This window comes from Podarcis muralis, chromosome 14, assembly GCF_964188315.1.
Source record: "Podarcis muralis chromosome 14, rPodMur119.hap1.1, whole genome shotgun sequence".
NCBI lineage: Eukaryota > Metazoa > Chordata > Lepidosauria > Squamata > Lacertidae > Podarcis > Podarcis muralis.
In genome coordinates, this window is record NC_135668.1 from 7,516,814 (window position 1) to 7,538,280 (window position 21,467).

Genomic DNA, 21,467 nt, shown 5'->3' on the forward strand with positions numbered 1-21,467 from the left:
CTGGGGACTGCTTCACTGACACGTCTGGCTGGGCCCCAGTGCCTCTGTCTCCAGCCAGACTCCTTCGTTTCCCTGCTGTGGTTCTCCTTGCTGAGTCGCTGCAGTTACCATTGCTGAGGCTGCGGTGTGCTTGTGGAGCCTCTGGGGACACTCTTTCGCCATGTGCTGGGGATTGTCGCAGATGTAGCACTTCCGGTTCCCTCTAGGAGGCTTTGCTTTCACTGCTCCCGGTGCTAGGGCTCTGGTTGCTGACTGAGCCCTTGCACCGCCAACCTCCATAGGTTCCGCTCCTCCTCCTGGCGGAGGCGTGGATTGCGCACGCGCTGCTTCTCTGGGAACGAAGGAGTAGCCTCTGGCTGGTTCGCGCCCTCCGCGCCCTTCGTCCTTGCCCCAAGGACGTTCCTCCAGACGGACCCCAACTGCAAGCGCCCTCTGAACGATCTGCGTGCTCCGGGGTCTCTCCCCCCTCGCAATTTCGTCCTTAACCGGGCCGCTCAAGCCTTCCCAAAACAGGTCTCTGACAGGCGCCGAATCTCTGTCCCATTCCAGGGCACTGACCAATGCAAAAAAGCGGGCATGATACTGCCGTACACTGGCCCTCCCCTGCTTAAGTCCATGCACCTCCTTCCGGGCAAGATCCACGTCTATGCTTGATAAGAAGCACCCATCCATCGCTTTAATGAAGGCATCCGCATTTTGGAGAGCCGGATCCTTATCTCTCCACAAATTGCGCAGCCATGATTTAGCATCTCCATGCAAATGGGACATGATAAACCCCACCTTCTCTTGCTCATCTCTAAAGTCATTTTCCAGCAGTTGCAGTGCACACTTTACATCTGCTCTAAAGTTGGGGTACTGTTGCAAATTCCCATCGAAGTGAGAGACTAGACCGCCTGCTCGTCTCCCCAACCCAATCCCCTCCGGTCTGGGTGTCAGTTGCCCTTGCTTCGTAAGCATTTCCAATCTGACCTGGAGATCTCTGTAGGCGGCAGCTGCGTCCTCCTCTCTCTTCCTGGATGCAAGTACCTCAGCATTCAGTTGTGTCACTGCTTCTCTGAGATCCGCTATCTGTTGTTCGGCCGTCATCTTTTCTGCCGTTCGTGAGCTCTCGAGTAGGCACCAGCCTTCTCTCCTCTCCGCTAGGCTTTCGATGCCCACAGGAACGGAGACGGAGCTTACTGTCAGAGCTGCTCCCCGATCCCAGCTCACAGAGGATCACGCTAGCCAGCGTTCGCTTTATAAAAGTCTTTATTGAGTTACAGTTTCCATTTCCAAGCTGCTGCGTGCAACTCTACGTCTTATGGCTAGACCGGCGAAGCTCCGTCTGAATCTCCGCCCCTCGTACACCAACTTAATATCCTCGCCTTACTCCACCTTTTCCGCCTGACCGTCCTTCTCTGGGTCCCTCTGCCCCCCGTGGTCTCCTCCCTCCGGGACTCCTCTGACGCTGACCCCCCGGACCCTCCTGTCTCCTTGCGTCGGGCTTTAGGACCTGGCTCCCTTTCCGGGCTGCCTACTGCGCCGCCTTCCCGTGCATTTGAACTTGGCGCGCGCGCCCAGCCTTCCACTTTCCGCTTGACCGTTTCTTCGCTCCCCGATGGGGGTGTGGTCACTCCTGACTCATGCCCTCCTCCCTGCTGCGAGCTGCCAGGGCTCGATCCCTGACGTCCTTCCTCTCCACTGCGCTCTGGTGGGGACGCTGGCCCCGATTTCCAACTGCTACCCTCTGAACCCCCGCTGGTCCCTTCCTCCTGGGGTGTCCCCCTAGGCCCCCCCCCTTTGCTCTGGCCACTGGCACTCCTTTCTGTGAATCTTCAGATTCACTGGAAAGACTCAGAGATCTCGGGTCGTCGTCATCACTCATCCTTTCTTCGGACTCCTCCCCCTCGCTCTCTGTTTCCTCCCTTGCCCTCGCCTCTGCTCCTGAACCCCTGACAGTTGCAAACGGACAAACTTCAAGAAGAGAAAGAAGAAGAAGGAAAACAATGGGGAGAGAAAGCAGATTCAATTCTTTTCAAAGCAAAAACTTGAAAGCCCACTCTCCAGGCCTGGCCAGTTGCACTGCAAAGCCCCCAATTTCAGTACCAAGAGAACAGGTACTCATTAAGTTTTTAAGAGGAAGGGCATTCCTTTTCAACAGCCTGGAGGATGGCATCCCCACTTCTGCAAACCAGCCCCTTCTAGCTCTGGAAATTTGGGTACTGCTAGCCTTACCTACGCAGTGGTGCTGTGGGTTAAACCACAGAGCCTAGGACTTGCCAATCAGAAGGTTGGCGGCTCGAATCCCCACGACGGGGTGGGCTCCCGTTGCTTTGTCCCTGCTCCTGCCAACCTAGCAGTTCGAAAGCACGTCAAAGTGCAAGTAGATAAATAGGTACCACTCTGGCGGGAAGGTAAACGGCATTTCCGTGCACTGCTCTGGTTCGCCAGAAGTGGCTTAGTCATGCTGGCCACATGACCTGGAAGCTGTACGCCGGCTCCCTCGGCCAATAAAGCGAGATGAGCGCCGCAATCCCAGAGTCGGCCATGACTAGACCTAATGGTCAGGGGTCCCTTTACCTTTACCTTTAGCCTTACCTACCAAGTCTGATGATGCCAACTGGGAAGGGAGAAAAAAGAGAGAAAATGACCCAGTTAAGACAGGACCTTCTCCAAGAGTAAAGCACAGGGCAAGCCCTGCTGTTCAACTGAGTGCCAGAACTGGTATGACAATGTGCTCAGGGCTTTGGGCAGGACTTAGCAAAGGTCCCTTTGTCTTTACCTGCCCCACACCTGGTGTCATATATGATGCCAGGTGTAGGGTAGATGGGCACACCTTGGCCAAAATTGCATCATGGACCAAACGGGAGGCCTGGGAGGCTTAATTGAAATGATGTGCTGGAAGTAGTTCACCCCTGGGTTAAGGAATAAGGGCCAGGAATTGTACTATACTCAGAGTTCGTTTCCTAAATTCATATTTCATATTTATACATATTTTATCCCAGAAGCTTCTATTCTCTCCTTCCCTGTTGTACCTCCCCCCCCCCCAATTCACATACTTAATATTTGTTGCTCAGGTGCATGCACACACCAGCTGATCAAACACACACACACAAACACAGACACTGAAGGTTGCCATGCAATTTTAAAACGCAAGAGACACATAAAACTAAACTCTAAATTCTAATAATCAATACTGGGCCAAAAGCTAAGGCTACACACAGTTTCAAAACAGCTACGTTCACACAGATGCAGCTAACCTCAAATGTCTCTTGGTAAAGCCATTCAGACATTGCAAATGAAAAAATGAAAAAATAAATAAATCTGGATCTGTGTGTGTGGTAGTTCAAAACTCAAGAAGCTGCTCTCAGTCTCCAAGACTCAAAATCTAGTTTTTGCCGTGAAGTTCAAAACTGGAAGACAAACTGAAGGTCTATACAATTTTTTGTGGTTTTTTTAGTTTGCATGCATTTGTGTACTGATGTTAGTCCATGTCAGTCTCTGTTGCAACAGCAACAAAAACTTACACAGTTTCAGTAGGATTTAAGTCCTAACTAAGCCTCCACCTTGTATATTCCCTTTGCAACCCAACCCAACACATGGAATGCATCTCAATTCCCCACACTCACCCTCTCTGCAAAGATACACCCATACCTGTAGTCATGGAAGATACATACCGGTAATCCCTTTTATGTAAAATATAACATAATATGTTATACAACCAGTGCTTTTTTCTGGAAGTACTCAGGGGTATGCAGTACGGCACCTTTCCCCCCAAAATGTTTAAAGTGTAGCACTTAATGTAACTAGTTCATGGTGACTTCCAGCACCTTTTTTTTTCAAAAAACAAAACAAAAACAAGCACTGGATACAATATTGCAGGACGAAAACACCTAAAACAGAAGAAAGGTTTTTAAAAAACCCTGACACACTCAGCTGGAAGACGAAGTAAAAACATGGCACTTACTGTACTGTTCTATCCCCCATAAAAATCTAGCAGTGCCCATCTCCATGTGCAATAACCTGCTGTAAGTTTTCTCAGAAGATGGTCCCTTTCCAAGAAAAGCCTTGCTTCTCTCCTTTAATTATTAGGTTCCTGTAATTAGTTGTAAGCAGGTCCTTTACATGAAAGCTGCTGCTTCTCCTTGACACTCTCCCTTTAATTAGTGCGCCCCTCCTTATCCTTTTCTTTTAAAGCCCCTTGTACACTTGTAATTAGTTGCTTCCCGGTTGTTTGCATAGCTGTGACATTCCTCTGCTGGTTATTTGAATATGTCGGCTGCTTTTACCTGTGGGGACATAACGGATTTATTTGACCACACAACAGGCACAGGCAAACTCGGCCCTCCAGATGTTTTGGGACTACAACTCCCATCATCCCTACCTAACAGGGCCAGTGGTCAGGGATGATGGGAATTGTAGTCTCAAAACATCAGGAGGGCTGAGTTTGCCTATGCCTGCCATACAACATCAAAATCTGCTGCATAATGGAAGCCTGTAATTAAAGTTCTACTTTCTTTTTGCAGAGGGACAGAAGCACAGCACTTACAAGTAAGCTGTGGTCACACAAGTGAACAGGAAGCAATTAATTACAAGGCCAGAAGCCCTTTTAAAATAAACTAACAGCATTTCTGAAGAGTCTCAGTAGCACTTTGTCAATTCACACCTGGCAATTGGCACTTAAAAACTGCATTTTAAGTTTTTTTAAAAAATTGAAATCATCACAAATCAAATCTAAAAACAACAACAGGAGGAAGACAACACAGAAAGCAATGGGCTGGCAGCAACATGATTGGATTTCTCTGTAAACACTGAGTGTACGAAGGATAGAGATTTTACAAAAAAGACTGTGAAAGCAAGTTAGGAGTCATTTTAAAAAAACCACCAACAAAAACAACAAATCATTTCTCTCTTATTGTGCTCTTGCAACACTGTGGTTTTCAAAAGTTGCATATATTAAGGATATCAAACAGTAAAATTTATATTTTTACATGTTTAGAGTCACGAGTTTCATTATGACTCTATTTACCTTGCAGCACTCCAGCTCAAATGCTGAGAGCTGAAGTAGGTCTCTGCATTCAATTACGGCCCACATTCACAAAGCATTAAAGATGCATTGACTGCAACTGTGGTGGATGCATGAAATATATGCAGGAGGCAAGACTACTGGAAAAGTGGCTGGTTTGGTTGGTTTACAACAAAAGCCTGATAAGCAGTCAAAGGATAAGTACCGTATTTTCCCCTCTATAACACGCAGATTTTTTCTCCTAAAAAGGAAGGGGAAATGTCTGTGCGTGTTATGGAGCGAATGTGTGGTCCCTGGAGCCAAAAAATCAAGCAAAAGTCAAATCGCTCTTCACGGAGAAGGGAAACCTGAAAAGAGGAAGTGGCAGCTTTCCTGTATTCTGCCTCAGGGTCTTACTGCCCACCCTCCTCTGTTTCGTTGCTGTGATTGCTGAAACGGAACAAAGAGCAGGGAAAGCCCCTCCCCTCCAGGCAAGCAGAGGGGAAAGTGTCGTCTCTGTGCTCCGGTGCTGCTGGGGGAGAGGGAGAGAGAGTGGGGGAGGGAGAGGGAGAGGGGGGAGGGAGAGGGAGAGAGAGAGAGAGAGAGAGAGAGAGAGAGAGAGAGAGAGAGAGAGAGATGGCTGGCTTGGGGGGGAACTTTTGCCTCCCACCCGTTAAATCCCTCTCCAGCATTCTTAGCCAGCTGCTTCTCTGCACACCCCTCTCATGTCCCTTCTTTGTTTTTCCTTTGCTCCCCACTTAAAATGTGGTTAAAAAGCATGGATCCACATGGATCCTCAGGATCTTTGCATTGGGTCACCCCAAATTCACCATCAGATCACATAGCATGTCCATGGCTACAGCCTGCACCAAAAAAATCACGCACCCACTGTTGCCTGGGGCTGCAATGGTGCAAAAACGTGGTTACAAAGCATGGATCCACATGGATCCTCAGGATTTTTGCATTGGGTCACCCCAAATTCACCATCAGATCACATGTCTGTGGCCACAGCATGAAGCACAAAAATGATACATCCACTGTTTCATTCAGAATGTTTTTTCCCTTGTTTTCCTCCTCTAAAAACTAGGTGCGTGTTATGGTCAGGTGCGTGTTATAGAGCGAAAAATACGGTAAGTGGTGCCCAGATGTTGGAGGTTTTGTGCTAGGCTTGTGACAGAGCAAAAAGGCTGATAATGTCCATACAAGCAGATACAGAATACTTCCAGAATACTTGGTTTTCTTAGCAGCTGTTTCTTTAAAAACAACGCATACCCAGGCATGCAAACATTTCTCCAAGGAAAGTTTTTACTTTATTAGGGATTTGGATGCAAAGCACAGAGAATGTCTGCTGATAGAAGAGCGAATTTGTACCTCACACTAGAAAACTAAATCCAAGATGGCTCTTAGGAGAATTTCCATAGAATGATTTTTACATTGCTACCCCACCTTTCTTCCATGAAGCTCAAGGCAGAATACATCCCTCCCCCCCTCTGTTTTATTCACACAACAACCCTTGGAGGTTGATAAGGCTGAGAGGCAGCCACTGGCCCAAAGTCATCCACTGAGCTTCATGGCTGAGTGTGGGATTTGAACCCTGCTCTCCCAGGTCCTAGTCAACACTCCAGCCATTGTGCCACATTAGCTCTATGTGGGGCCACTCATGTTGGTGCTTTGCAAACACTGTGCAAATGGGTACCCTTGTACAATGGAAAGGTTTTTAAGGCTATGCAAAAAGTTATTCCTAACGTTGTATGTGTTTAACTCTTTTTGAAGATAGTTGTTTTTAAGTGCATAAACTGAACTGGGCATTGCTATGTCCAGTTTGCACAAGAACATAGAAAGCTTCTGTGTCCAACTTTTTAGCTGTTTAGTAGTCAAACTGCTTAGCTGCCTATCCTAGTAAGGTCTCCTCTGGCTGCCAGTAGATCTCAAAGATCTAAGCCTCTCCAATCACCTTCTACCTAAACATTTTTGAATGGACCACCTATATGCAAAGGATGCACTCTGCCACCAAGCAATGGACCTTATCCAGGTTGGACCAAGTTAGGTGTGTTTCTACCTTTGCTTAGTGGTGTTTCTGCTTAGTGTGAGTCACACTTTCCCCTGCTCACTCTTCGCTTTGCTCACTCCATCATATTTCAACAGATGGTGCAGCAGATCAAGCATCATCGACAGATTCCTTTTGGATCCAATCCCAGGATACCCTGATCCTGCAGGGGCAGGAATCTCCAGTTCAGCCTCACATTTCCTTGCGTGCCCCCTGCCAGTTCTCCCTCCCACCTTTTAATTATTGCTTCTGCGCAGCAGAACAGCCATTAATGGAAGAACTCCAAGCAGCGCATGGGGAAAATTTATGGGCCCCCTGATTTACTTAGCCAACCAGCAGCTCTATTGATTTTTATTTAGGAGAATAATTAAATATTTATTTTCACTTTGTTAAGCTCAGGAGGTCGAAGCCCACATAAAGCAGAACAGTGCACAAGCAAGGCAAGATCAATGGCTTGTGGTTTGGGGAATATTTGACCTCGTCCAGACCTCACACAGGTGGCTTGGCCAAGTCTCCCCAGAGCAAAGCAGCTGGGATCACCTTCCTGGTTGGTTTTCCCATGGGTGGGTATAAGCAACTGGCCACAGACCACCAGTTGGATCATAGTTGAATGAACTGTGCTTCATTACACTTGGTGAAATCCCACAGCAAGTTACAGGGCAGCCTTCTTTGTGTTGGATATATGGCTGGTCCCAGCATACCAAACCAATGAACTGTGATATAAAATGGGATCTGCTGGAGGAGGTTATGCATCAGATCCTTTCGAACAGCCAGTGGGAAAATACAGCATCCGTGAAAAATGGATGCCCAGATTCTAAAGTATCTCCAACAAAGATCCAAGGCACCTGGCTCCATTATTGAGTAACTTTTACAGTTAGGAAGTTTCTCAGACTATTTAGCCTGGTTCCTGCCTCCCTACCATTTCTCTACCCATTGGTTCTAGCCCTGCCCTTTGGAGCAAGATAGAGAACATGTTGAATCAAACCATTGGCTTAGCTGGCTGTAGTTCCTCTCAGAAGATAAGAAGCTGCCTTATACCATCAAGCTCAGTATTGTCTGCACTGGCAGTGGCTCTCCAAGGTTTCAGAAAGGAGACATTACCTGTCCTACCTGCAGATGCCAAGAACTGAACCCAGGACCTTCTGCATTCCAAGCAAATGCTCTACCACTGAGCTGTGGCACTTCCTAGGAATCAGTCATTGCCCAGGAATCTCCATTGCCCAGGAATATTTTTGGGTGGAGACTGAAGCCAGGACTTCCTTCTGCAAGCAGGGCATGCACTCTGCCCTTGAGTTATAACACACACACACAAAAGGTGGTTGTGTATTATCCTTTGGGTACCTGCACCAGAGGAATCTGGAAAGCAGCAAAGGGGAACAATTCCCAGCATGGAACCAAGCGCAGCTGCAGATGCTCTCTGCTTGGAGCCTTAACCTGGGGCGGTGGGGGGGGTGGCAACAGAGAGATGTTCCACTGGTAATTTATGGACAGTTCTTTCATTCCATAAAGCTACCATCTGTCAGTGTGCTGCATCTAGTATGTGTAAAAGCCATTAGCTTTTTGCCTCCAAGGCCAATGAGCCTCTTGCAAAGAGACCCCCTACACACACACACACACACACCTGCTCACCCCAGCAGTTGAGTTGGGAAGACCAACATTAGTGAACCCAGAGAATTCTAATAGGGTGGGAATCAGAGAAGGGGCTCAAAAATAGACAGATTGCATGAAACAGCCAACAGAGTTTGCCCCATCCTCATGCCCAACCTTTATTTCAAGGTGCCTACAACTTACAAAACATTAGATACTGGAGAAAGCAAGCAACCTCCTTTTTCTTTCTACTGCCAGGGAAGAGCAGCCTTTCAGTAGAGCAGGAATGGCAACCTGTGGCCCTCCAGGAGTTGATGGCCTCCAACTCCCATCAGCACCAACCAGCATGGCCAATAGTCAAGGGTGATGGGTGTTTGTAGTCCAACGCCATCTGGAGGGTCACAGGGTCCCAACCATGGCTGTAAAAGCTGGTATGCAGCTGACTGGCCTTCTCAGTTGTACAACCAAAACAAGTGGCTGCACTGCCACTTCCTCCTCATTAAAAAATGTAGCTGGCACCAGAAAATAAAAGCCACGCCACACACTATGTAGATCAATGGTGGGGAGCCTCAACACCAGGGGCCATATGCAACCCTCTAGGCTTCATTATCTGGCCCTCTGGACTCTCCTCAGCCTATATCCCTCGTCAACCCTGTCTGCACTCTTCTTGAGTGTTTTGGCCTGGTTAGAATGTGTCCTTAACTCCAATGATGCCTTTTGCTTGCCTGGTTAGGCAGACAGACATGAGTGTCCATGGAAACATCCTGGTGTACAAAACTAACATTTCCATTTGTTGATCCGCCCCCTTTGGTCTCTGGTCCTGCCCACCACTGACCTGTGACAATTGGGCTCACCCATGCCATAGATCAGAGGGCAAGAAATTGCTTAGGTCCAGTCGGCTGAGACATTCAGAGCAAGAAATACGCTACTTCTTCACCCAGCCAAATGGCCTTGTGTCAGGCAAATCACATCAGAAAACAGCCTGGCAGACTTGGGTCTGCCTACAGGGAGCTCCATTTAAACCATCGCATCCTCCAGCTCAGCTCTCTGCTCTTCAAGCTAACTGCAGCTCTGTTCCTCGGCAGAGGGAGGTTGGCTATTTCCCCTGCCCCACCTCCTTCCCAGCTATGCCTAATCCCTCCCACGCACACGTGTGTGCATGCACACACACACACAGAGAACTGGGCTCCCATCCAAATCTCTATTGAAACCAGCAGGAGGCTTCCCTCCCCACCTTGCAACCACTTGAGCGGATTGTAATTCTTGGAGCTGCTGGTGGGGAGTGAATGGATCAGGCAAGAGTGCTGAAGAACAGCTCCCTGTGAGACTCAGCAGGGAAAACCAAGAAGCAAAAGCACAAATTACAGTCCTGTGCGCAAGGAAGAGCATGCTCACAAGTGCAACTGCCCCCCTTTTTCTTCTGCCACCTCCCCCACCTCATTAAAGTCTTCTGAAATGGGCCCTTCTGAAAGGGATCGTATGAAGGGAAAATGCCATAGCGGAGGGCAAGCTAATCAAAGATCTGCGTCTCTTTACCAGAGTCAGTTTCAGTGCAACCAAAACATCGGGAGAGTTAATAAAATGCCTCACTGGAGGAAGAAGACCAGAGATTTCCAAGGCACAAACTTCACTCCTCAACTGCCAAGGGCAGAAAACCTTATTGGAACAGTTCCTTATTGGAACTGCACCTCAGCTTTGGCAAAGCAGATCCAAGTTTCACGCATACAGTCAGTCATCCCTCATCCCTACCTTTGTTCCTGCATCTTTGTCAGCCTCAGACTGGCATGCATTTAGCCTGGATGCCAAGCTGCTCTGCCATCCTCATCGAAACCTCGGCTTTGCACATGCTCACATCACACGCCCACACTTAAAGGGAATGTGCAACAATGTAGCTGAACCACCAACGTGTCGGGTTTGTCAGGTCCTGGGGAAAAACACGCCCACTAGCAGGGAAACAGAATGCCAACATGGCAGAATTCAGCTTTTTCCAGCTGAGCTTGGGAGGCAATTACAAGATCATAGCATCAGCCACAAACCAAGGAGAAGCCCTGGTTTCAAATCCTCATTCAGAATGTAGTTCTTGGCCCAGTTTCCTTCCCTCAGCCTAACCTACCTCATAGGGTTGCTGTGAAAATAACTTGTGGTGTGGCTGAGGAACAGAAGACCTTCCAACAATTTCAGATCTTCTCCAACCCATAACATTCCCTTGCTGCTGTTTACTATTTCTGGTTCTCATTGAGGAAGGGGAATACTATTCTTAGCACTTGGGCGAAGCATTCCTACCCTTCTATTGAAAATGCATTTTTAAAAAATCATTAGATAATTTGGGAAAACATTTATGTTTACACCATAGAAGGCACATTTCTTTTTTAAAATATAAAGCGTTCTTCTTTTCCACTTGGTTTATGCTGGTTTTATTTGTGGAAATGTTCCCATTTATTCCATCACTATCCCACCCCCATAAAAAAGAAAGGGCTGGTTGATGAAGCAAACACCCAAAATCAATTGCAGAAGCCTAAAATGTAAACCATAAGGAAGAAATGTCTAGGAAAAGCCACAAAGCCAGTCCAAAAAGCTACTCCAAAAATATTGCCACATGCCTTCTCCTGGACCCCTTGTGCAACTGCAATCTGGAGAGGCACCCTTGCACTATAGCGCAAGAAAAGCAGGACAAAAAAATAAACTGGAACATCTGTGGCCAAAAAAAGAAGGTACAGGACTTCAGCAGGAAGCTATGGAGCATGCCCCAGTTGGGCATGAAGCTGTATGTCTGCTCTATAACTTTCGCAGGCACAATGAAAGCAGGATCGCATTCAAGCGCACCTATACCATCATGGACACAAGTCATCATGAAGGCACAATAACAAGGATGTCCAGAAGAGGCTCGCTATTTCTCTCTAAGGAAGCAAAGCCCCACCTCATACTGGTGCTGAAGGTCTGGAAGGAGGAGAAGTTCCACAGGCACTGCTTCTGTGAGTTCACTTTTCTTTAAAAGATGGAATAATAGAGGAACATAGAAAGCTCCTTATACTGAGCAACACAACTGATTTGTGTGACCACCGGTTTTTAGCAAATAAACTTAACTGACAGTACACCTCTGGAAGCAGCTCTCTTGGGGCTCCAAGCAGAGGTCTATCCTTGCACTACCTGGGAATGTAAGGGATTGAATCCAAGCCCTTCTCCATGCAAAATAGATGCTCTGTCACTGAGCTACAGCACATCCTCCAGAGTTATGGTGTTTCCCCTTTATTTGTAATATACGAGTAGAGCATATATGGAATCAAACAGAAGATGCTCCTACTAGATAGGAGAACTACTACCGTACACTGGATTTCTGGCAAGGACCTGCACCCCAAAATACCTTTGCTAAACTCACCTCTCTCTCTTTCTCCAAACTGATGTTTCTTAATACATGCACCTGCCCTCTTCTTTAAGCTGTGGGGGTGACGCAACAGGCTGCTACACTTCTATAATTTATTATTCATTTGGGGACATTTCTCCACAGTCCAGTGCTAGAGAATTAGCTGCCGCCACAGGCACAGGCTCTGGCCTGGGGCAAGGCACTGGCTCAGTTTTCTACCAGTAAAACGGGAACAAGAGTGACTCACAACACAGGGCTGGTGTGAAGATAAACAAGATAAACAAACCCCATGCATTAAGCACTTTGAGAATTTTAAGTCCTACTAAAGAACAAATGGCAGAAGCTGCCATTAACCGTTTAAAGGAGGGCTCTGTGGAAAAATCTGGAGAAGGCGAGAGAGAGAAATGTGTTGATCAATATACACAGGGTTATGTGATACTTACTTATTTTAGATGCACCCTCCTTTAAAGAGATATTTAGAAAGATATAGGGGGTTGGACTAGATGACCCTTGGGTTCCCTTCAAGCTCTACAATTCTATGGTTCTGTTTTCCTATATTTGCATAGCTTTCACCCTCTGTAATACACTCATTCAATAAGAGTCCACTGGGAATAACATCAGCTATGGTGATGGAAGTTCAGCAGGCTGCTGGTTATATTATTATTATTATTATTATTATTATTATTATTATTATTATTATTATTATTATTATATTCAAGTCTGCTGAACATGCTTCAGTCTTTCACTCCTGCTCCTTTGCTCTCCTATTGTGCTGAATCACTTCCTGGTTGCCGTTCCCTCTGTCTGCATCTTCCCTTTGTGTTGCTGAGTAAATGCCCCCTCCAGCCCCAAACACCCCAACTCTCTTATTTAGTTCTTAAAACAACGATTTACAGTTTCCATATTGTGGTTCTCAGATGAATAGGGAGCATGACAGGACAAATGCAAAGGTCAGGTTAAGAACTGGAGAGAGGAGAAGACTTTCTTTCCAGCCAGCCCTCCTTGCTCTTGAGGAGACCTTTTCCTGCCCTTCCTTTGGAGCTGCAGTGGGGGGAGGTACCAGCAAAACCTTCAGCTGAAGAATATCTAGGTAGAACATCAGAGCTTGTTGGACTTCCCATTGCCTTGCCTCCTGTGGACTTACCCCACACAAGAGAGGTTGCAGGCATCTCAGCCATGACCCAAGAGATGTAAGACTGCAAGCACACCATACATTTAAAGCACCCAAGCACATGTTGAGATTCCTGCATTGCAGGGGGCTCAACAAGATGACCCTGGGGTCCCTTCCAAGTCCACATTTCTATGATTCTATGACTCCCCCCCAAAATAATCCTTGGAACTGTAGTTTAGGGGTGCTGGGAATTGTATCTCTGTGATGGGTAATCTACAGTTTCCAGGATTCTCAAGGGGCAGTATGTGTTTTAAATGTGCTTTGAATGTATGGCTTGCACCAAGCTGTAATTGTGCAAAGGTCATCTGAGATGTTCTTGAAGACGAAGGAAAAAAACAATGATCTTGTCTTCCACAAAAGTGTTATAAGCATTGCGTGACAATCCAAGGCTCCAGCAACCTGTCTCAGCTCCTCGCGAGGAGGCCAAAACATCATAGCACTGTGCATTTATGCACAACCAGTGTGCTGAGTGCAATGTGTGGACATGGGCAAACAATGCCTTCTGAGTCATCCTTCACCATGGTAGCATTTTATTCACCCTTACTCGGGGTTGGTGTTACTCACTGGACATCATACTCTGGGCCTTAGGCTTGCATTAGCAAGAAACCAGAGAGTCACATGAGTCTGTGTGGCATGGCGCATGCCTGGCTGCCTGGTGCTGATGGTTTCCTTCGCTCAGCCTGTGTGTTTCCACGGCAACAGAAGCAGCACAGGCTCACTCCCTGCATCAGGAATGCCTGTAATTAGATCCACGGCCACAGCTGTCAATCCTCATTTAACAGCCTCCCATTTAACTCCTCGCTCCAGTAATTAGGGTTTACTAAACAGAATGTCAGGCAATTAGAACAGCAGGTCAATCGCTTTCCATGTAACCTCTTTTAAGGCAGGGTGTAAGCTTCCTCCAGCAAGCTCCAACCAGGGGCAGGGGCACCCTAAGGTGCCTGGTGGGAGCAACAAACCGAGAGGAGTAGAAGGGCTATTGAGCTCCTCTGAGGCTGAGCCCATTGCTGCTTGCATTTGAGACATGGCATTTGCTCCTTGAGTTTGCAGTCGTGAGTGACACAGTAATTATTCTCGATACAAAAAGTGACCTAAAAACTGCCAATGCTCAGAGCCAATTTGAACATGGGGCTGGGGCAAGAAATGTCATCCAGCAGGGGTGGGGAATATGTGACCCTCCAGAAGATTGCTGGCCTTCAACTCCCATCAGTCCCAGCCAGCATGACCAATGGTTAGAGACAATGGGAGGGCCACAGACTCCATAGTTTGACAAAGCACTACCACTACTAGCACCTAGAAGATTGGCTGGGCTGAAGTGGGCACTCACACTCAGCAGCAGTGGTGGCGAGTGTCCACTGGCCGTGGTAGGGCAGAAAATTGGGAGGCCAACAGTAGGTGGAGCCAAAGGCAATGACAGGCAGAGCCAGAGTCTATGGAAAGTGGAGCTGCTCCCTGATTGATTGTAAGACAGCAAGCAGGTGGGAGGACTGGCTGAGTGCAGGTTAAGGTTGGTGGACCAGTGTCCCATTTACCCTAATGGAACTGCCTCTACTGGTTGGCATGAAATTGAATGGGGCTTAAAACTGAGCTCAGTAGCTCAGTATCTGTTGAGTTTATGCTGCACTGGGATAGAGCAAAAAGAGAAACAAACCCAGCAGTCAACGTCTTTGAACTTTTTTCAAAGTCCTGCAGGCTGCTTGGGTACCCATTACAAAATGAATTTCCATCCATTAGCTTTAAGGCTGTGTTTCTCTTCCCGGTTTCCAATTTGATGCCATTTGTTCTAGATAAAAATCAGCAGAGGACGGCTTCACTTCAGAGGCTGTCCTAACCAAGCACGATAAGCACGACAGATTCTGCAAATGCTATCAGCACCATAAATAATTAAGGGAAAGGATCCAAAAGGTGTGCATGGCAAGAGGTCAAATTCAGAACTGGATCAGTGCTGGCGTGTGGGGCTCTCAGCAGATGCCCATGTGTTCCAGTCCTTGATGCCAGCCCTGCCTGTTGCAATATTGCACAAGTCACATAGCTTGGCAACACTGCAGAACGTAGCATGGAAGGTTGTGTGGGCAAGACACTCTTCACCCTGGGCACAACAACAAAAAACTTTCCTGACCTATTGCAAAGTACCAAGAGATCTGCAGGCCATCCTGATTTAACCTCTTCCATCCCCAATACCATAGGGATGCGGGTGGCTTGCTGATCAGAAGGTCAGCGGTTCAAGGCCCCACGACTGGGTGAGCTCCCGTTGTTTGGTCCCAGCTCCTGCCAACCTAGCAGTTTGAAAGCATGCCAGTGCAAGTAGATAAATAGGTACAGTTGTGACAGGAAGGTAAACGGCGTTGCTGTGTGCTGCTCTGGCTTCACTAGAAGTGGCTTATTCATGCTGGCCACATGACCCAGAAAAACTGTGGCAGACGAACGCCAGCTCCCTTGGCCTGTAAAGCAAGATGAGCGCCCGCAACCCCAGAGTTGTTTGCAACTGGACTTAAACGTCAGGGGTCCCTTTACCTTTATCCCCAACACCATAAAGATCCATGAAATATATCTCTTCTTGTTTTATTTATTGCCAAGTTTGTTATCATATCTGCATACCGAGGTTTATGACCACAGGTTCAAACTCCAACATCCCCACTTATGGTAGTTAAGTTCCAGAGCTGGCTATGACCTCAGGCTGATATTTTGAAGGAAATTGCTACCAGTCTGAGGTGTTAATATGGGCCTATCAGTGTCGAAAACCACTGCCGTGGTTAAATAAGTAGATCCTTAATCACAAAGAAGTTGACAGTCCCCCATAAAAACGTATAGGAGTCACTGCCAGGTTTTTCTCTCTGGTGCATTGTGGGACATCTTCTGGGAATCCGTATGTGCCTGGAAACCTCATTGACGGCAAAGCACCATCATATAAAACAGCCAGATTAAAAGGATATCTGAACAATAAACCGAGCTAAATGGATGACATCATTTGAGCGGCACAGAATGATTTACCAGTTTGGGTACGAAAGGAGTGAAATGTATTCCCCCTGAGTACTATTATTTGCACACCGCAATGGTTCTCTCACCCATCCATATTACCCTGGGGACCCAAACTTGACCCACCAGTAGAGATGCCCCCTTTGGGGCCCCAGGCCTTGACACCCACTTTGGCCATAGCTTTACCACTGAGCAATGTCTGCCTTGCAAGCAGGAGGTCCCAGATTCAATCCCCGCTGGCATATCCAGGAAGGGATGGAAGAGATTCCTGCCTGAAATCCTGGAGAGCTACTGCTGGTCAGTGTAGACCAGGCATAGGCAAACTTGGCCCTCCAGCTGTTTTGGGACTACAACTCCCATCACCCCTAGCTAACAGGGCCAGTGGTCAGGGATGATGGGAATTGCAGTCTCAAAACAACTGGAGGACCGAGTTTGCCTATGCCTGGTGTAGACAATAGGGAGCTAGAAGGACCAGTATGCTGACTCTGTATAAGGCAGCTTCCTGTGTTCCTGTCCCTCCTTCTTGCCTGTTCCCCTTGCCATTCGAAGCAGCAGTAGGGCTGGGGCTGGAAGTCTGCCGGCCAATATCCCAGAATGCCTTGGGGCACCAAACAAAGTGCTGCTCCAGGGCATTGTGGGAACTGTAGAGGGCAGGTGGCTTCTGGGATCCAGTCAAACTACGTGTGGTGGCGCAGGAGGGAACTTACTGATAGGCACCTTGAGGAGAGTTTGGCTCCAAACAGAAGCCAGCCCTTTCTTGGAGTTTGAGGCTTTGCTTCACCTTCACGGTGGGCTCACCTTCCAAAAACTGTCATACAGACCGAAATTCTATCATTTCGAACCTGTCATTTCTGGTTTGTTTGGTTTTTGGCCACACTGAGGAGCTATGTAAAAGGGAGAAGAGGTTCGATTTGAATAACCATCTTGGTCCTTGATGCTGCCACTGCGTGCTGACTCATGACAGGACTTCTCGGCAGTGGTTCCCTGTTTGTGGAAGGCCCTCTCGGTTGAGGTGCATCCATCTCCCACATGGTTAACATTCAGCAGGAATGTCAAAACATTCCTGTTCACCCAGGCGTTTGATGGCTGAAAGATACTGTTACTGGCATCGTATTAGCTGCAAGGGTCTGAGAAATGCTTTCAGATGTTTAAAAACCTTTCCACTGCTTCTTAAAACTTGCCTGGTTTTGTTGTTTGCCACCTGGGAAGTTAGGAATTTAGTAAATAGCTGAATAATTGCCAGGTAATCACACTGAAGCCCCAGTTTCACATATAGCCAGTAGCCTAGGGTGTGATTGTTTGCTTGTGATTGGCTGTGGTGATCTTTGTTTTCGTGTGTGAGTGAGGTGGGTGGGTGTTTTGGATCAGGTTAGCCATATTGATTTGTATGCTGTTGGTGGATTATTGTGATTGTCCTGTTGGGCTGTGTGTGTGATAAAGGGGAGCCATACCGGGGTGAAGGCGTCTTCTTCTGTTTGTCCCCGTGTCAGTTTCAGTTTATTAGTTAATTTTTCTAGTAGGGCTGTTTCCCATACTATTTGGTACCATTCCTCTCTCACCACCAAAGGAACACAAGTGAACAACACAAGCAACGCTGACACCAAACTCTACATACATTAAACATAATAGAAACACCGCCACCTGACCCCACCCCATCCATCTTCCCTCTCTCCACCCCCCCTTTCTTTTTTCTTTTTTTTCTTCTCCCCCTAATGCCTCAACAAATGAAACGGATTTGTAAAAATGTTACATGAAAAAAAAAAATACGAGGCACTACACTTCTGTAAAACAAGAAAACCCTTAATAAAATATTTTTTTAAAAAACATATAGCCAGTAGCCCAGGTGCCCATACCTGTCAAAAACTCTCTCACAGTGCAATCCTATGTATGCCTATTCAGAAGTAAACCACTGGTGCATGTGTGTGTGCATCTTAGGCTTACGTGGGAGTAGAGATGGGGGGGGGGTCAACTCACTTAAAGGCACATCTATTAAATTCGCACTATCTGAACCAATATGAGAACCAGCCACGATTTGAAAGTTACACTTATCCAAATTCTGCAGCGCAGTTCTCCAATCAATGCTTCCAAAAAATTAGAGAATCACATCTATTAAGGGCAAATTGTGCATAACAATTAATGTATTACTGAAAATAACAAACAAAAATGCTGGTTAATTTTCATGAGGTTTTTTAAAAACAAAAAGCAAAAACCCAAAGATTGCAAATTAATACAGAAATGTTAAAAACTGAATTTAAGAATGGAAAAGGAGAGAAACAGAGAACAAAAATTGACAGGCCCTTCCAGCTCTGCATGGGAGTGAGTCCTATTCAGTTCAGTGGTGCTTACTTCTGAGTTCATAGCTGTAGGACTGAACTATTAGCATGGCATTCTGAAATTTTGCTTCATTCTACCTGCCAGAGATCTGAGCCGCTTACAAAAATAAATGCAATAAAGCCAGCATGAAACCCATTAAAAAAGTAACTGTATCACATGAGTAATAGAAACGGGCTTTTTGAATCCATAAAATACGCATCTCAGTCTCTGTTTGGGATATATTTCAGTAGTACATCCAGGGCCTACAGACCATATGACTGGAAATAGCTGGCCTCTGATGTTACCCTGGAGCTTTGCAGGTAGACACATCTGAGTTCCTTTAGCTGTCATTGGCTATGTCAGGGAAGCAAGGCAGAATTAGAACTGGAATTCTAAAGTCAATGGAATTAGTAGAACAAAGTTTGATTCTTCCCTAACACCGCTTGCCTTTATGTGGCACATGTGACTAATAAAACTGGGAGGGTTGGCTAATATAATTTTTTGTAGGCTAGCAGCAGTCGTGAACTTCCTTGAAGGCTGAATGAAGGGGCTGGGGGGCCCTGCTGCAAGTTCTCTTTCTTCCTGAGATCTTAACGCAATGGTCAATCTTACCAATGGATAACTAGTTAACATCTTGCATCTGTACCAGTGTTACAAGTTCCCCAACTACCATTCTGTTCTGGAAGCGACTGGCAACAAAGCACCAACATGAGTACATGAGTACAATGTGACCAGATCCCTGCTGGGTGATCCCTGCAAATCACCACCTTTCATCTTAACTTGATTTAATGGTGTAAACCGCTTTGTTGGGTTTTGTGATTTGGCGGTATAGAAATACTTTGATAAACAAATAAACCTACTCTTGCAAGGTTGTTGTGCGGGGCAAATGGGAAGGGGGTGAGTGTGTACCCTTTCTTTGGGGGAAGAGTGGGGATGAAAGTGAAAGGAAAAGCAATTCATAGATAGCTTAGGGGAAGTAGCTTAATGACAGAACACAGCTTTGACATAAAGACTGTCCCCAAGGCTTGCTCCCTGGGCATCTCCTGGTAAGACTGCGAAAGACAGGTTTCTGAAACCCCGGAGAGGTGCTCCTAGTGTAGAGCAGGGGTGGGGAACTTGTGCCCCGACACAGAGGATCTGCTTTGCCTGCAGAAGGTCCAATGTTCAAGCCTGGGGCTCTTGGGGGTGGGAGTATTGCTTGATGATGATGATGATGTTATGTATTTTGTGTTGTAAACTGTCCTGCGATCTTCAGATGAAGGGCAGTATACACATTTAATAAATAATAATACAGTGGTACCTCTTCCAGCATCTTAAAAAGTAGAGACATCACCTTGCCAACAAAGGTCCGTATAGTTAAAGCTATGGTTTTCCCAGTAGTGATGTATGGAAGTGAGAGCTGGACCATAAAGAAGGCTGATTGCTGAAGAATTGATGCTTTTGAATTATGGTGCTGGAGGAGACTCTTGAGAGTCCCATGGACTGCAAGATGATCAAACCTATCCATTCTTAAAGAAATGAACCCTGAGTGCTCACTGGAAGGACAGTTCGTGAAGCTGAGGCTCCAATACTTTGGCCACCTCATGAGAAGAGAAGACTCCCTGGAAAAGACCCTGATGTTGGGAAAGATGGAGGGCCCAAGGAGAAGGGGACGACAGAGGACGAAATGGTTGGACAGTGTTCTCGAAGCTACCAGCATGAGTTTGACCAAACTGCAGGAGGCAGTGGAAGGCAGGAGTGCCTGGTGTGCTCTGGTCCAGGGGGTCACGAAGAGTTGGACACGACTAAATGACTAAACAACAACAGCAACCTCTGGATGCAAACAGGATCCATTCCAGAGCCCCGTTCGCAACCTGAAAGGAAGGCAACCCACATCTGCGCACACGCGGGTCACAATTCGCCGCTTCTGTGCAAGCGTGTGATGTCATTTTGTACATCTGCGCATGCATGAGCGGCAAGACCTGGAAGTAACCCTTTCCGGGACTTCTGGGTCGCCACGGGACCCAACCTGAAAAGACGTAACCTGAAGCAAACGTAACAAGAAGTATGACTGTAACCCCCAACATCTCCAGAAAGGGCTAAGGACTAGGAACTGAGATAGTTCTGTTGGTAGAGCACCAGACTGTTAATCTCAGGTTCAGGGGTTCGAGCCCCACATGGGGCAAAAGATTCCCGCATTGCAGTGGGTTGGATTAGAGGACCCTCATGGTCCCTTCCAACTCAGTGATTTTAAAACCCAGGACAGCCGCTGCCAGTCGGTTCAACAATACCAAACTAAGGCAAACCAATGGCCTGACTCATTATAAGGCTCCTTCTTATGCCTGATGTCCTCTTAAGAGGCAATGGTTGGAAGAAGTCTGTTATCACTGTTCAGCAACTAGGCACCCAATGCTGCTATGATGGTGGTGGCAATTTATTACACGCCCTTTGCCCTAAGGTTGCAGGGGAGGTTACAGCAACTAAAACATAATATTAAAAACAGTTTTAAAGTACTTGAGCGCCACAGAAATAAAGTGTGTGCTAAAAATATCTCTCTCAAGCGTCAAAAGCCAAGGTAAAGAGTATTTGCTGAAAGCTGTATTGTGGAAATGCCAGATGTACCTCTGTGGGGAAGGACTTAGGGACTGTCGCAGAGAATGCCCTCCCCTGGGCCTCCATGCCTTGAGCTTCTGAGGGTGCTGGAAGAACCAAGACGGACGCCCAGGAGAGTCTCTTGGGAAGGAGGCGGTCCTTCAGGTATCTGGGGACATTTAAGGCTTTACGCACGTACATTAATAATGATAATTATGAGACTAGAAATACAACTAATAATAATGTACTACGCGTCCAATGAGAAAGCTGGGAGATCCGAGCTATGCTACAAGCACAAATTAGTTCTAAATTGATTTAATTGCATGGATTTTCCTTAGCAACCTTGGGAATCATAGTTCTGCAAAAGTGCAGAAAATGGTATATGTTAATGATCCCTACCCCTTAATGCAGCGACATTTCCCAAGAGCTTATTTGGAGAAGAAGAAGAAGAAGAGTT

The 21,467-nt window shown here is 46.8% G+C and overlaps 1 protein-coding gene across 8 annotated transcripts in view; it reads right to left on the minus strand.

Annotated features, from left to right (window-relative positions):
• The window catches only part of CELF6 (CUGBP Elav-like family member 6), a 196,493-nt gene that overhangs the window by 156,028 nt on the left and 18,998 nt on the right, over positions 1 to 21,467 (minus strand). Inside the window, exon 1 of one of the 8 annotated variants that reach the window (XM_028706977.2) lies at positions 10,368 to 10,481. The exons of the other annotated variants lie outside the window; for them this stretch is intronic. The gene's annotated coding sequence lies outside the window, so the exon portion shown is untranslated. Of the gene's footprint in view, positions 1 to 10,367; positions 10,482 to 21,467 lie in introns of those variants that run through there. 8 annotated transcript variants of the gene reach the window in all.